Source organism: Podarcis bocagei (assembly GCF_964188305.1).
Source record: "Podarcis bocagei genome assembly, chromosome: 8".
Lineage (NCBI taxonomy): Eukaryota > Metazoa > Chordata > Lepidosauria > Squamata > Lacertidae > Podarcis > Podarcis bocagei.
In genome coordinates this window covers 69403412-69410954 of record NC_138133.1, presented here as the reverse complement: position 1 = coordinate 69410954, position 7543 = coordinate 69403412, and the positions used below count along the sequence as shown (strand labels likewise).

At 43.1% G+C, this 7543-nt stretch overlaps 1 long non-coding RNA gene across 1 annotated transcript; it reads right to left on the bottom strand.

Annotated features, from left to right (window-relative positions):
* Positions 1–580: 580 nt before the first annotated feature.
* On the bottom strand, positions 581–7535 carry LOC308593135. The gene is made up of 3 exons (XR_014010770.1): positions 5876–7535; positions 3853–4933; positions 581–2514 (listed from the first exon to the last, which is right to left on the bottom strand). It is a non-coding gene; the product is annotated as an uncharacterized lncRNA (long non-coding RNA).
* Positions 7536–7543: the final 8 nt, after the last annotated feature.

Genomic DNA, 7543 nt, shown 5'->3' with positions numbered 1-7543 from the left:
AGAAACCCTCTGAAAAGCTTCACTGGTTGGCAACTTGATTCTGCAGACAATACAAAATACTCTGGCAGAAGGAACTGAGAAGACCATCCTGTTGATTGCAAAGCATATTGTGAGGAACCCTTTTATTATTGATGTTCAGTCCTTGCCAGAGCTTCCCCAAGAGGAGTTTTTGGAGCTCAAATATGATTCAAATTGCCAAAGATGAGATCAACCAATTCACTCTGGTAAAGTTTTGGTTGAAATATCTCCCCGTATACTCCAGAACAGGAGAGTAGGCTCTGGACATCATTATGCCATTTTCCTCCATATCCCTTTGCGAAACTGGTTTTTCTGCTATTCTGGCTATTCAAACAAAGCAGTGCAACAGACTGGGTATTAAAAGTGACCTAAGATTTCTTTAGTGATGCCCAGCATCCAAAATCTTGTGACAAGCACGCAACATCAATGCTCACATTCAAAATGACTGAAGTAGACTCTTAGAATGTTTAAATTCAATGTAGATTTTTTGAAGATCTGAATAAACTATATATATTTAAAATTATAAATACATTGATTCATTTTGATCATTAAGCAAGTCACAATATCATTAAAAGTCACAATATTTCAAACCTGTTGAAAATCCAAATAAAATAATTAGAGGGGCCAGGTTTGAAAGGGGACGTGGGAATTTTACATCAGTTGAAATGGGTTTAAAAGATCAAGAAACACTGGCCTGATGTATGGGACAAGATTTCAGCATCCTTTCTTGTCTTGTAAGAATCAGTGGAGGAAGTGCACTCCATTGACTTGAACAAGACAAGGGTAAAACAATTTGCTAGTGGCATCAGAAATCCCAAGAGGCCTCAAGCAGGTACTATGTGACCATAGGTTGTGTTATGTCTTCAACCTTGGAGGTAAAGAAAAACACCACAATCCTATACATGACAATAGGACTTACTCCCAGGTGGGTATAGAATTGCATCTAAAAATGCTTATCCCTTCCTGCAAGTGTAATGCAGAAGCTCTAGGAGACATGATGCTATTTTTGGTGGAGAATTGTCTGCATTAGTTCATTGACCATGCTACCCACTAGATGACTGGCTATAGTTGGCAAATAGCTACTTACTGCTTTTTAACTGGGGACGTGTGAGGAGAGGAAGTTCAAGGACAGGACATTGCACACAGGGAGCCCTAGGTCCAATCCCTGGCTTCTCCAGTTTAAAACAATCAGATAATAAGAAATGGGGGGCAATTCTGCCTGAGCTCTTGCCAGTCAGAGTACATAATACTGGGCTGGGTGGACAAATAGCCTGGCCTCATATAAGGCTCCTATGGTCCTAACTTAGGCACACCTCCAAACTGAACAGTTCCTATGCTACATTTTAGGAGCCTTGGAGAAGTGTTGCAGGAGTCATCCATCACTCTGCCCTCCCCAGCAACTACCTTAAAGATAGTTTACTGCGTGGAAAAATATATTTAAGATATTGCTAGAATTTCTCTCTCTTGATGAAGCTGGCATGTTGTGCAGTAAAGAAAATAAGGATTTTTTAAAATATTGGAAGAAATGGTGGAGATAAGACAAGAGGTAAAATTTACTTATAGTATATTTATTAAGTTTGTTAGTCACTTTATCTTGCCTAAGGCAGCCCAAAAGCAACACACAGCCAACCGAAAGATTGCTGGCCCTTTCTAGTGGGAGCCAGAATCAAAATGGCAGTCAGTGAATGAATGGTGCTATTTCTTGGGGGAATCAGTATTTCCCATAAATTCAACAATGTGCACTGGGACCCAGGAAACCACCAAATGGAAAAGAGTACACACACAAAAAGAAACTCACAGCATAGCAGAATTAAGGAATTCTTTCTTCAAAAAATTAAGGAAACAGGAAACCCCAAGTCGATTCAAGGAAGTGGTGAATTTGAAGAGTGTCCACGGTTTTTCAACCACTGATGCTCTCTGGAGGCAATGAGCCTCATTTCCAACATATTTCAAAAGTATATTCTTGCCTTAGGTGCTTTTGCTATACCAGAACAAGAAACATGCATGAAATCCCTGTCTCTGAGGAAGGCATATGGTTGGGCACTCTTTAAAAAGGCTGTATACGCTTCCAACAATTAAAGCACATCTCCCACTTCACTGCAAGACTCCTGTGAACTGTAGTTTAACCCAACAGAGCTACAACACCCAGCACCACCCTTAACAAACTACACTTCCCAGAATTATTGTACGTGGGAAATGCACTTTAAATGTATGGTGTACATGCAGTACAGATAAACTAGAGCTTTCTAGCACCAGCTTACAGCCTGCCTCTTCCTTTGCTTTGCTAGAAAATACAAGATCCCGTAACAGAAGCACTTTCCCTGGCAAATACGTCTCAATTCCCTGCAACAAAGAACCACTGTGTGTTTCTCATGCAAAACAAACAAACAAGAGAAAAGTCTGGAAAGCCTTAAGCGAAATATCATTTTGATGCTACCTACCTACTGCCAAGCAAACTGTTTTGAGAAATTCAGCCTTAGCGATCTGGTCCCAAATCTGCCACAAACAAACACACACTTCCAAATAATTTGTTTAGGATTGAAGTGTAAATCGAGGAATCTGTGATCATTACGTTCCCAAGGATCATCTAGTTCAACCCCCTGCAATGCAGGAATCTCAACTAAAGCATCCAAGACAGATGCCCATCCAAACTCTGCTTGAAAACCTCCAAGGAAGAAGAGTCCACCACCTTCCGAGGGAGTCTGTTTGTTCCACTGTCAAACAGCTCTTATTGTAAGGTGGCTCTTCCTGGTGTTTAGTTGGAATCTCCTTTCTTGTAACTTGAACCCGTTGGTTAGGGTCCTGCGCTGCAGAGCAGGAAAAAACAAGCTTTCTCCATCCTCTATGTGACAGCCCTTAAGATATTTGAATATGGCTATTATATCTCCTCTCTACCAGGCTAAACATACCCTGTTCCCTCAACTGTTCATCATAAGGCTTGGAAATAGCTATGAAATACAACTTCTTATGTTAGGATTTAAGGTGCAGCTATTTATAGACACGTGTTGGATCCAGCCCTTAAATAGGTGACAGAACCTTGTCTTCCATAGGATGGTGGGCATACTTGGATGGATCAAGACGTTGCCTGCTATCTGATACTCACTTAACTGGGAGCAAACACCATTGAGCTTCATGGGACTTATTTCTAAGTAGACATATATAGGATTACACTGCAAGTTAGTTGCATTTAGGCCTCATTGAAATCAATGTGAAAAACTATTCAGGACTTAACAAGACCCACTGGGAACTAACCACAACTCATTTGCAGTGCAGTCTTATGCATGTTTACTCAGAATATGTACCCCATATTTCTGGAATTTGTGACTACTTTGGTTTTCAAGAGATACCATCCCCATTCACTGGTAGAAGAGAACACATTAAGTGCATTTATCTACCCAATCCCCAAAGATGGTCACTGTTCAGTGCTATATAAGTTTTTTAAAGCCTAACCAATCACTGAAGAACAGTTTGCATAAAACAAAGTCAGTTGGGACAATGAGTTGGATTCAAATACGGCCCTCCATTCACAGAAAAGCCGCTTCCATGAACAAAAGGAGCTTGAGACCAATAAACAGGAGGTTTTGCTTATCTATTCCCCTTGCAACTCATACCACCTACCATACTTTTCCAGGCCCGCTACAACCCTCTGGAGGTTTTTGGAATATGCAAAAAGGGTGAGTCAAAACCTGAGAGCGGAATTCTACTTATGGAATTCTGAATCCAATGCAACACCTACAAGGTATTGACATTGTATCTGTTCATGAGATATCTACTAATATTGGTGCACATACTATGAACACCTTGGAGGCAAGCTATTTCTGTGTGCTCTTTTACCTTGAGATAATTTGTGGGTCATAGTATTCTTTCTGTATTTGTTGACCATTCAGAAAAAGTAGATTCTTTTGTAAATGCTGGACTGCAAAAAAATAAAATTTAAAAAATCATCAACATGCCCATTCATTGGTGGTTGATTGATCAGTAGCGTAATACTGATCTTTCAACATCAGAAAATCCAGATGTTGCTTATAATAGTATGGATATGATAGGGCTATAGAACATGGAAGAAACCTTTGTCCCACTTGATTTATGGTCAATATTGTCATACACAAACAGTCAGGGTCATTTCACTAGATAATTTCTTCCTTCTGAGTTTTCACACTGGCACAGATGAGATTTCCAAAACACACATTGATTACCGGTATATTGACAGGCAAAGGTTATGTAACGTCCCCACAATTTATTTCTGTTTTTCCATATATTGGAAGTCCCAAGTACACAGAGATTCCCTGCAGATCTCACTATACTTTCAGTTGGCTTATGACTGGTGTTTGCTCCCCCCCCCAAACACCCAATAAACTGTGGTATGATAATCCATCATTTTTGACACAACTCGTAATCATTTTCACTGCAACAAGCAGTGCTTGGGGTAAAGATTTTATCTGACAATTCTTCTCAAACAGCCAATTAAAAGTGCTGATAAGGCCCACTATTTCATGTCCAATCTTTCTTGCAAACTGATGCATCTTCATCCTAATCTTCTCTAAAAGCTTGTTTGTCATAAACCAATAAACACTGCCTTCCTCAAAATGTCACCACCATCAATGGAAAGTATACAATTCCTTCACAGTCTGGAAATGTGTATATACAATATCCAATTCAGTAGTTGTATAAACCACGCTTTATTATTATTTTACATTTTTATCCCACACTTCCTCCAATGAGGCTACATAATTCTTCTCCCTCACCCATTTTCCCCCACAACCCTGTGATGTAGATAAAGTGTGAGATTATGACTAGTCCATAATCATCAAATGATCATGACAGAATGGTGTTTTGAACCTGGGTCTCTGGGTTTTAGTCCAGTGTTTGAACCACTACACCTCCTGTAAGCCTCCCACTTTGAATACAGTGGTACCTAGAAATACAGTGGCTAGGTCGGGATAGCATGGGGATGAGGGACCAACTCCCTTCTCTTGCGGGGGCCCAATTAGTGCCATTGCCTTCCGTTAAGAGTTTGGGTGTAATCCTTGACGCCTCCCTTTCCATGGAGGCGCAAGTCACAGCAACAGCCAAGGCGACATTTTTCCACCTTCGCCGCATCAAGCAGTTGGTCCCTTACCTTTCCCGCCCCGACCTGGCCACAGTGATCCATGCGACAGTCATCTCCAGGCTTGACTACTGTAACTCGCTCTACGCGGGGCTGCCCTTGAAGCTGTCCCAGAAACTCCAGCGGGTACAGAATGCTGCAGCGAGGCTCCTCACAGCGTCTCTGCCATGGGAGCATATTCATCCAGTGCTTTTCAAGCTGCACTGGCTCCCGGTGGAGTACAGGGTCAGATTTAAGGTGCTGCTTTTGACCTTTAAAGCCCTTCACGGCCTAGGACCCTCGTACCTACGGGACCGCCTCGCCTGGTATGCCCCACGGAGAGCCTCAAGGTCCATAAATAACAACACCCTAGTGGTCCCAGGCCCTAAGGAAGTTAGATTGGCTTCAACCAGAGCCAGGGCCTTTTCAGCACTGGCCCCAACTTGGTGGAACGCTCTGTCTCATGAGACCAGGGCCCTGCAGGATCTGATCTCTTTCCGCAGGGCCTGTAAGACAGAGTTGTTCCGCCTGGCCTTTGGATTGGAGCCAATTTGATTCCCTCCGCCCCCTTTTTCTTTTTTCTTTTCCTTCTCCTGCAATGAGGCTCCATTTTAATATTTTAATGTTCCATTATTTTAATGTTGTATTTTATTTTTGTTTTTAAGTTGTAATCACTCATCTTGTTTTTATTATTGCTTGTAAGCCGCTCTGAGCCTGGCCTTGGCTGGGGAGGGCGGGGTATAAATAAAAAATTATTATTATTATTATTACCTCAGGTTGAGAACTTAATTCGTTCTGTACTAAGTGTATTTCCCCCTTTCTTTTAAAAATGTATTCTATATATTAATTCAACAAAACCTATCACCATGCAAAGCTGAACAATGCTAATTTTCTTACCAAGCTTACTTTTGTAATGTCAAACAAAAAAATGTTGCTTAGTTTCTAGTGCTATTATGTCACCAGAACTTAGCTTGGAAAGTTACCTGCACCATGCTTGACATCATATGTGACTTTACTATATAACCAGAATTTAGCTTGCTGCTTTGTTGTTCAATTAAACATACATTGCAACATTAAATAATGAATCATGAGGTAGAACGTTTGCAGAACAAATAGGCAATTTCTTTATTGTGTGTAGATTTCACTAAGGGTGGCTTGTTGAAATCAACTGTTTGAACTTCCTCTTTTGCCCTGTTTCCTTTTCTCTTACTGTTCCATTGTGGACTTTGCTACGGATAGCACTTAAGACTTTTGCATTTTCTGAGATTGTTGGCAAAAGTTACATGGCCTGCATTATGTGATCTCTCATTAGTGTGATTTGAAAAACAGCTCACATCACTATTACTTGAATCTTGACACAAGATGAACAGTAACCAGATGCTAAATTCTTTCTCAAGAGTTCTCCTCCAGAATTGATTTACTAACAAGTTTAGGACAGCATTCTTTCCCTCCAGTTTCCAGGACTATGCCATCCCCATCACATCGGAAAAAACATGAAACTTGCATGTTAAGAATATACATTTCACAAAGCTGAAGCATTTTTGTTTTTAAAACACCTCACTTTTACCTTCACAAAGGCTTCCTTCGACCTGAAAATGTACCACAGAAGCAATACCAAAGACATGATAGAAAGGAATACTGTACTGTATACACCTTTTTTGTGCGGTCAGCACCTTACAGTGGCCTCTCTGCTTTTTTCCAAGATGGCTCCACGGCTGAAATTGAACGTGAAACCGACAGTTAGGCTTGTGGGGGCGGGGGACGACGACACGTGTGTCCCTAATAAAATAAAATTAAAAAAGCACTAGAAAATCGACCAAAGGAACCCGAAACAAGATCTACCCTCTGTGTGGCCTTGAATGACGGAGAGGCCGAGGGCTGGGAACCGGAAAGGCGATTCGAATTGTGGGCATGTGTCTGTGTGGGAGCGGGGGGGGGGGAGGGCGTTACTTCGGCCCGCTCCGTCTGAAGAGATCTGTTGGAGCGGTGGGCTTGCCTGTTGGCGTGTCTCACCCCCCTTGTCCCCACTCACCCGCCCACCCCGGTCGAGAAAAGGCTGCATAGATGGGGGAAGGAGCAGCGGCCGGGCGCGCGCGCGCCGCCCTCCTCTTCCTCAGTCCCTTATGAGGATGTGGGGCAGAGGAACGGAAGCGTCGGGGTGGCGCGCAGCCTCACCCTGCGCTGCTCCCAACAGCCGAGCCGCTGGCTGCGCGCCGCCAAGGAGAGAGGCGCGGCTCTCCCGCATGCGCGAGCGAACATGCTCTGCAGTAGTGGGAGGGCGGCAAGGCGGCGCGCGTGCCCGTCGTCGGAAGGAGAGGGAGGGGGGACGCAGGGTGTAACAGCGGGGCTAAGGCGTGTCCGCTGCCGCCGCGCGGAGGCAGGAAGGGCAGCCGGGCGCGCGCTTGAGGCGGTTGTTGCAGCCACCGGGTTGGTAAGGCT